The sequence below is a fragment of the Lepus europaeus genome, chromosome 11, assembly GCF_033115175.1.
Source record: "Lepus europaeus isolate LE1 chromosome 11, mLepTim1.pri, whole genome shotgun sequence".
Taxonomy (NCBI): Eukaryota; Metazoa; Chordata; class Mammalia; order Lagomorpha; family Leporidae; genus Lepus; species Lepus europaeus.
Window position 1 is genome coordinate 60,573,442 of NC_084837.1, and position 9,852 is coordinate 60,583,293.

Consider the following 9,852-nt stretch of genomic DNA (forward strand, 5'->3'; position numbering starts at 1 on the left):
TCAAGAATTAACTTTACCATGAAGGATATAGTCTCGTGTGCTTATTTACAGGATTTCAGGAATTTGCTCTGTAGTTTCCCTATCAGAGTAGTACCTACAAGTAAGTGGATTTTTTATTTTTATTTTTATTTTTTGCAGAGACAGAGTCATAGACAGTGAGAGAGAGACAGAGAGAAAGGTCTTCCTTCCGTTGGTTCACCTCCCCCAATGGCCGCTACGGTCGGTGCGCTGCGCCAATCCAAAGCCAGGAGCCAGGTGCTTCCTCCTAGTCTCCCATGCGGGTGCAGGGCCCAAGCACTTGGGCCATCCTCCACTACTTTCCTAGGCCACAGCAGAGAGCTGGCCTGGAAGAGGAGCAACCAGGACAGAATCCGGTGCCCCGACCGGAACTAGAACCCGGTGTGCTGGCGCCACAGGCGGAGGATTAGCCTAGTGAGCCGTGGCACCAGCCGAGTGGATTGTTTTTACATCAGAAAAATTGAAGTTTGGTTCCCATGGACCATCAGTATAATGCCACACACATAGTGCTCCTTAAAGGTAAAAACATCAGTATTATAGTAGGAAAGCCGAAGTCAATTCCTCTAAGGTGAGCTGCTTTAAGATTTGCAGTTTTAGAGAGATCTTTCAAATGTTGGTTCAAGGAATGCATTCATAATAAAAATCTAACAAAATCATAGTTGAAATGGTTTCATTTGTCTTTATTTTTGTTATGTAACTCTGTATGTTATCACTTTTCATCCTCAAATAAGTCTGACATAGCCTTATCTTTCTCATCTTATTAAGAAGACAAATTAGGCTTGAAGAGGTCACAAAAATACTCCCACAACCACATAAAGGACACCAGAATTTGGAGCAAATTCTGCCATATTCCAAAGCCCATGCTTTTAGTCCTGATGCAGGTTTGCCTCTCTGTTATAGGAGTTACAGATGGGCTTCATGGAATAATTGTATTGTTCTGTTAAAATGAAACGCTATTGTTTTAAGCTGGAATAATTTAATTAGGCAATGGCTTATTAATTCCCACTCCCTTGTGTTGCGTTTCAGGGCCCTCATTCACCCATCTCACTAGATTATATGCTACCCACAGTAAGACATGGGGAGAGCCTTAAAATTGTGAGAATGAAATTGTAGAAATACTTCAAGAGATTTTAATGGTGAGCTGATTCAATGGGAAGCATACAAAATACACTCCAGTGTTGTATTATTCATTTGGCCTAATTGGTGACATGTAACTGAAGGGATTCTTTTTCACAAAAGCACCTATATTTCTTATATTACCAATTAAAGCAGTAAAAAATAATCTCAAAGAATCCTTGGTATACTGTAATCTTTCTTCATGCCCGCCAGACAGTGAGCCATTCACTTGAATTATTCCACAACACCACAACACACTTGGAACCAGAGTGCGTTTATTATCAGGACTACTGCTTAAACGTGTGAGAGTGATATGGTTGTGTTCCCTTTTCCTTCAAACATAAAACAATTGATCTTGCTAACCTAGAAGTAATTTCCACCAGCCAAGAGGCTGTGTGCAATTAAGAAGGAAACGAATTTCAGAATACCTGATTGAAATGATAATTATCTCTGAATGGTAAAATGTTAAGGCTTGCTTTGGTTTCTATCACATCTAACAACTGTGTTGCCAAATTGCAAGATTTCGATTTAAATATGTGGGGTTTTTTTTTTTTCTTTTTAAAGTGTTTTGTGACACAGATCTTGCAGTTTTTACTTGTCAAACATAAAGCTTTTTTTGTGCCCTCCATGTCTTCCTCCATTTTCCCATTATAGGAATAATGTCTCTTCAGCTGCTCCAAATCTGTGAGGGGAAGAACCCATGGAGGAGGAATGTTAACAGTGTGTTCACATACTTTGTTGTTCCTTACAGAGGTGCTTTTTTTGTGTTCCTTCCAGGAAAGGTTAGCAAGCTTAAATTAGTGCCTTTCTTTGGGCAGAGGAAGTCAGTGTCTCCTAAAATTTGAGGAAATGAAGTTTTATTCATTCTTGAGCTGCTGACACTTGAATTTTGTTAAAGTTTCAAAGAAAAATACCTACGGATAGCCTGATACTCCAGCATTCTAAAAAGAAAATGGGAGTTTGCACCATATTGCTTGAATAATAAGATGAGTAATACAATTTCAGAATTCACTGAAGTTTTAGAGCTTCGAGGCACTTCGGGGATTATCTAGAGCAATACCCTCATAAGTGAGGTACAAGGTTTAGGTACCAGGGCAAGGTAAATCACACAGTGACACAGGCTGTGCTAAACTTGCACATCCAATACCTCAGTGCATCTTTTGTGGGCGCCTTGGGTTCAGTATGCCCAAAACTGACTTTGTGATTTCCTCCATTCTCATACTGTTTTTTTCTTTTCTCTGCCTTTATGGGTGGTGATACAATTGCCATCTTCTTGCCCTAGCCAGAAACACAGTCATCAATTTCTCATTTCTTTTTTTCACTATTTGCAGTGTCCTAAATGACCCTCAGATCTGTCCATGTTCATCTGTCCCCAATGTCACTATGCTAGTAGCATTTGTTTCACACTATTGACATTGAGAGGCATTAAATGAGTCACTTGGATGTCTCTCTAGGACAAGAGATGGTCTGTAATTTAAGTACTGGAAGATCAAAGTACCGTATACCACAATAAAGTAGTGATAAGTTGCAATTTTTAGACAAAAATTTTAAGTTGTTAATGGTAGAACTGTGGAATTGAATGATGATGACTTAAAAGAACAGGGGCGGGTGCTGTGGTGTGGCAGTAAAGCTACCGCCTACAGTGCTGGCATTCCATATGGGCACTAGTTCGAGTCCTGGCTGCTCCTCTTCAGCTCCAGCTCTCTGCTATGGCCTGGGAAAGCAGCAGAAGATGGCCCAAGTCCTTGGGCCCCTGCACCCACATAGGAGACCCGGAAGAAGCTACTGGCTCCTGGCTTCAGACTGGCGCAGTTCTGTCCTTTGCAGCCAATTGGGGAGTGAACCAGCAGATGGAAGACCTCGTTCTCTCCCTCCCTCCCTCTCTCCGCCTCTCTTTCTCTCTGTGTAACTCTGATTTTCACCTAGGACCAACTAGGGAATTAAGAGTATGGTGAACTACATAGTTGAGAAAAGTAGAGGAATGATAAACTTTAAATAGTTATATTCACTTTTCCTCAAACCCATGTTTTTTTAAAGATGTTATTTATTTAATAGAGAAGTAGAGTTACAGACAGTGAGAGGGAGAAACAGAAAGGTCTTCCAACCACTGGTTCACTCCCCAAATGGCTGCAACGGTTGGAGTTGAGCTGATCTGAAGCCAAGAGTCAGGAGCTTCTTCTGGGTCTCCCACGCGGGTGCAGGGGCCCAAGGACTTTTCATCTTCTGCTACCCCAGGCCATAACAGAGAGCTGGAGCAGAAGAGGAGCAGCTGAAACCAGAACCAGCACCCCAAACGTTTAAGTAATGTAAGCTTGCTATCTCGTTGTTAACTGTGGTTATTTCTGAAAGCATGGGTAAAAGAGTTCAGCAGATTACTAGAAACGTTTGGAATCTTAATGCTGATAGCATTTGAAGTACATAAGTAACTCCATAATCAATTGAGCCTATATTCAAAAGGTTTTTTGCAGTTGTGTTTTTTTGTTTTGTTTTTTGCTGAACACTCAGAAACAGCAGTTTCTTCCCCTTTGATAGGAAACAAATCCAGGCAAGGTTGACTATATAAAGATGTTGGGATAGAATGGTTTAGATACAATAGTCAGGGATGGCCATGCACATAGCAGGAAAGAACCTCCTAGGTTAAATACAAGCAAGTGCAAAGGCTCTGATTAGAAGGGAGTGTGGCTTGTTGGTGCATCAGCAGGAAAGGTAGTAGGAACCAAGGGGCTGAATGAGGCAGAGATGGAGATAGCAGGTGCCAGGTCTGTGGGAACTTGCAGGTCAGGATAAAATCAGATTTTATTGGGAGAGTGAAATCCAGTGGGAGGTTTTGAACAGTGAATTTTGTTTAAAGTTTCATACTCATGTTTATCATTTTTTTAAATTTTTTTTATTTATATAAAAACATTTCATGTATTTAATAAGTACAATTCTAATACGATAACCAAGCTTCCCTCCCTCCCTCAGCTCCCCTCCTTCTTTCCTTTTTTGGTTTAATTTTTGTGGAAAACATATTTTCAGTCCATTCTATAATCACAGGCTTAATGCACTACTAATCATAATATTCAACAAGTAAAAAGTAGAAAGACCACAGTTCCACAGGAGTGGAGTTTCACAGGAGTATAAACAAAGGCTAAAAACAACAATCCAATCACAAAATGTCCAGTTCATTCCTATATATTGATTTGTATTCTATAGTAACTATCACATTTCAGAGAAAACATGATATTTGTCTCTTTGGGACTGGCTTATTTCACTAAGCATAATGGTTTATAGTTACATCCATTTCAGAATACTTTAGTTTCTTAGTTTTTAACAGATACAGTATAGTTCATAGATACAATTCTAAGAATATGATTTTCCCTTCATCCCTTTTTCTTCCTCTCGCCCTGTCACCCCTGCTTTTGAGATCTGGCTGATAAGTGACCTTTATGTGTTTTTTTCTAAAAACAGAAGCCCCGATACTGTTTTCAGATCTTGTTAGTCTAGTGAGATGTTACCTCAGGCTTTGTCCTAATCGTTAACACTGAAATGCTCCCAACAGGACCTCCCACTACCCATGTATTTCTAAATATAAGGGAATGTGTTTTTTAGAACTCACCTCACTGAACAGCTTTTTTAACAATTTATTTTAAAAATTCTGACATAAAAATTTTATGTATTTATATGATACTATGTGATGTTTCATTTGTGTTTGCACTGTGGAATATCCAATCCAGGTAACTATATTTATCCTTTCAAACATTTAACATTTCCTGTGGTAAAAGCATCCCAAATGCTATCTTCTAGGTTTCCTTATCCTGTTTCACAGAACCCCAGAACCTCTTACTCCTATTTAGCTATAACCTAGTACCTGTCAATCAGCCTTTCCTAATCCTCCCCTTTCCATTTCCTTCCTCAGCCTCTGGTAACCACTGCTGTATTTAACCTCTATGAATTCATTTCTTTTCTTGGACTCAACATATGAGTGACTCGTGATGTTTGTCTTTCTGCACTTGGCTTTTTTCACTTAGCATATTTCATCCGTGCTAGTGCAAGTGACAGGATCTCATCACTACTTAGGGCTGAGTAGTACTCTATTGTGCATATGTAGCATATTTTCTTTATCCATTCATTTTTTGATGGACACTTAGTTTCCATTCCCTATTTTTGAGTAGTGGTGCAATAAACATGGGAGTGCAAATGCCTCTTCAACAAATTGACCTCATTTCCCTTGACTACATACTCAGAAGTCGGATTGCTGGATCATATGATAGTTCTAGTTTTAATTTTTTAAGGAGCATCCACACTGTCTTCCACAATGGCTATACTAATTTACATTCCCACTAATAGTGGACAAGTGTTCCCTTTGTATACTTGGCAGTACTTGTTACCTTTTGTATTTTTGTTAGTAGGCCATCTTGAGTAAGGTGGCATCTCATTGTGGTTTTGATTTCCATATACCTGGTGATTAGTGATTTGAGCAATTTTTCATGTACCTGTTGGAAATTGTATGTCTTCCTTTAGGAAGTTTCAGTTTTATACCTACTGCCTATGCTCCCCCACCCCCCAAAGGATTTACTTATTTATTTGAAAGAGTACAAGAGAGAGGGAGAAACCGAGATCTTCTATCTACTGATTATTTCCCAGGTGGCGGCATGTGGGTAGCAGGGGCCCAAACACTTAGGTCATCTGCTGCTGCTTTTCCCAGGCCCTCTTTAGGGAGCTGGATCCAAAGTGGAGCCACTGTAACACAAACCATTATCCATATGAGACACCAGCATCACAGGCGGTGCTTTACCCACAATGCTGGCCTCCCTGCCCATGGTTTTTGTTTTTGTTTTTCTCAATTTTTAAAAATGGTTTATTTTTTAAAACCATTAAGGCAAAACTGTACCCTGAAACTAACTCGTTACATTCATCAGTCTTACAATAGGACATTCCAAACCTATACATTCCCAGTAAATTTCCAGGAATCGATACAGATGCCTGCTCATATTTTAATTGGATGTTTTTGTTTTTGTTTTTGTTTCCACTGTTGAGTTGCTTGTGTTCTTTTAAGTCTGGATATTAACCTTTTGTCAGATGGAGAGCTTGCAAATATTTTCTCCCTTTCTGTTGGTTATCGCTTTGCTGTGTTGATTGTTTGCTTTGCTGTGCAGAACTTTGGTGAAATCCATTCTGTGGAGAAGCTTCGACACATTCTTCGCTAGGCTTCCTTGACACAATACTGTCTTGGTTTCCTCCTGTTTCACTGGTCACTCTGATCTTATTTGTGGATCCTTTTTCCTATCTACTCATTTAAGAATTCCTTGGGTACAGTAATGGATTCTCTTCTAGCAATACTGTCCTCGTAGATGTTCTCAATTATTGTCATAGTAAATGTCATACATATACTGGTGGTATTCCACATTTAGAGCTACTTGACATCTATACTCAAATGTCTCATAGCCACAGCACCGGCCCCAGGTACTTCAGTTTTTTAGTAAAGTGAAAATCAAACTTTTATATTTTAAAAAAAAATTTTATAGAAAGCTTTTATTTAATAAATATAAATTTACTAAGTACAACTTTTGGATTATAGCTGTTCTTCCCCTCATACCTGCCCTCCTACCCCCAAACCATCCCACCTCCTACTCCCTCTCCCATCCCATTCTTCATTAAGATTCATTTTCAATTATCTTTATATACAGAAGATCAACTCTATACTAAGTAAAGATTTTAACAGTTTGCACACACACAGACATACAAAGTATAAAGTACTGTTTGAAGACTAGTTTTACTGTTAATTCTCATATTACAACACGTTAAGGACAGAGGTCCTACATGGGGAGCAAGTGCACAGTGACTTCTGTTGTTGACTTAACAGTTAACACTCTTATTTATGATGTCAGTGATCACCCAGGGCTCTTGTCATGGGCTGCCGAGGTTATGGAAGCCTCTTGAGTTCACAAACTCCAACCTTATTTAGACACGGCCATAATTAAATTGGAAGTTGTCTCCTTTCAGAGAAAGGTACCTCCTTCTTTGATGGCCCCTTCTTTCCACTGGGTTCTCACTCACAGAGATCTTTCATTTAGGTCAGAAAATCAAACTCTATTCCCCCTCTAAACCTACTCCATTTCCAGACTGCTCCATTATAAAAATGATCACAGTTCACTCAGTTGCTCCAAGAGGTGGTCTTTTGCCTCATGTTTCAAATTAAGACATTTAGGGGCCAGCGCTGTGGTGCAACAGGTTAACGCCCTGGCCTGAAGCGCCAGCATCCCTTATGGGCACCGGTTCTAGTCCCGGATACTCCTCTTCCAATCCAGCTCTCTGTTGTGGCCTGGGAGGGCAGTAGAAGATGGCCCAAATCCTTGGGCCCCTGCACCCACCTGGGATACCCAGAAGAAGCTCCTGGCTCCTAGCTTCGGATCACCACAGCTCCGGCTGTTGCAGCCATCTGAGGAGTGAACCAGCAGATGGAAGATCTCTTTCTCTCTCTCTCTCTCTCTCTCTACACCTCTCTCTGTAACTCTCTCTTTCAAATAAATAAATCTTAAAAAAGGCATTTAAAATCTGAATAGTTCTTATCATTAGCAATGCTACCATTTCAGCCCAAGGTTCAGCTATATTGCCTACACTAATGTAACAGCTTCCATACTTTTACCCTTAGGTCTTTTATATTTAGAATGGTCCATTATCATATTCATTGAATATTTGTCCTTTCCATCATCACAGTTTCAGCATTAGTTATTACTGCATTTTTTTCTTAACAATTTCCCTCATCTAGTTCCTTTTCTTCCTACTTGTTCTTGGTACACATGTAATGAAGAAAGAAAACTTAACATTGATTGGATGGCTGTTGGGTAGAAGACACTATGTTCAATGTATTCACAAATATTATTTAATTATTCAGTAAGTTTGTGAAGCAAGCAGGATTTATTTCTTCCATTTCACAAATAAGGAAACAGAGCATATGGAAATTAAGAAACTTAATTACACTCTTTAAGTGTTAAAGCTACAATTTAAACCCTAGTCTTTCCAACTCCCACACTTCTGGCTTCCATTATGACTCTATGGGGTATCTTCATTATCCTCTTCTTAAGTCCCTGGTCAATCCTCTGCTTTTGTTGCCATTTCTTTTTTTTTTTTTTTAAAGATTTATTTTACTTATTTGAAAGTTACAGAGAGAGAGAGAGAGAATTCTTCCATCTGCTGGTTCACTTCCGAGATGGGCACAATGGCCAGAGCTGCGCTGATCCAAAGCCCAGAGCCAGGAGCTTCTTCCCACATGGGTGCAGGGGCCCAAAGACTTGGGCCATCCTCCACTGCCCTCCTGGGCCACAGCAGAAAGCTGGACTGGAAGAGGGGCAACCAGGACTAAAACCTGGCACCCATGTGGGATGCCGGCACTGCAGGTGGAGGATTAACCAAGTGAGCCACGGTGCCGGCCCCAAGACTCACTTCTTAATGAATTAATAACCTGTTTCTTCTACTTATATACAAAATGGACTTCAGAGCTGGATCAGAAGAGGAGCATCTGGGACTAGAACCAGTGTCCATATGGGATGCTGGTGCTTCAGGCCAGGGCTTTAACCCGCTGCACCACAGCACCAGCCCCTTGTTTCCATTTCTTTATCACTTTTGCTAAATCATCATCATTGATTTTTTACCCCCTTCAGCTTCTTGCCTCAGTGTTTTCTCATTTTTCTGCTTTTTCTCCTGTACCCACTGACCTATCTTGCCCACAAATGACAAGTAATACTAAATTTTCTAAGGACAGCCTGTGGGATTAGATTCATAATATCTATCAGTATGAAAGCCACTTAAAGATATTAAGTCTGTCCTTTGAAAATTTAAAACGAAACTTACTAGAAGATCATGGCGAGCCTTTGTAAGCCACTTCTGAAGTGTACTGTGCTTAGCATGTACTGACACTTAGCCATTACTTCCTGTGGTTCATCTGCCACTGATTAAAGTTATCTCTACTTCTGATAGCATAACACGGGTTCAACATTTGGGTATCTGAGAGTAGCTCTTCTCATATAACACTAGTTTTCTTCTTTATGAATGATGTTTTTCTTGAGCTTTTAATTTTCTCCATTTGATTTCTAGTGAAAGCAAACTTAATGGATGAGTGTTTTTAATCATGAATAATTCATTGTTAATAATAGGTTTATCTAACTCCAAATTCCCTTGTGTCTCCCAAGAAGTTATCTAATTCAAAGAATTAGAAAATAAAATCAAGAGCACAGACTCTAGGGAAAAAATGATGTTCAAAACAAAAGACCGCCCTTGGACCACTGAACTTTCTCAAGCAAGAAACAGTCCTATAAAGGCATATTCAGATGCAGTTGTGGAGGATGATAAAAAAGGAATAACCTCCTATAATAGGCTAAATAGTGGCCCCCAAAGGTAACAGGTCTTAGTCTCTGAAACCTGTAACTGTTTTCAGAAAATAGTCTTGACAAATCTGATTAAGGGTCTTAGATGGGAAGTTTATCATGGATTATCCAGGTGGACCCTCAATATAATCACAAAACAGGTAGGGAGAGAGCAAGACACACACACAGAGGAGATAAACACATGAGGAAGCAACATAAAGACCTAACTAGAGATTGGAAGATGCTAGCCTTGAGGATTGGAGGGATGTAGCCACAAACCAAGGAATGCTGGTGTCCATCAGAAGCTGGACGGGGTAAAGAGCAGATTCTTCACTCTCTAGAGTCCCCAGTGGCAAAGTAGCCTGTTGATAAC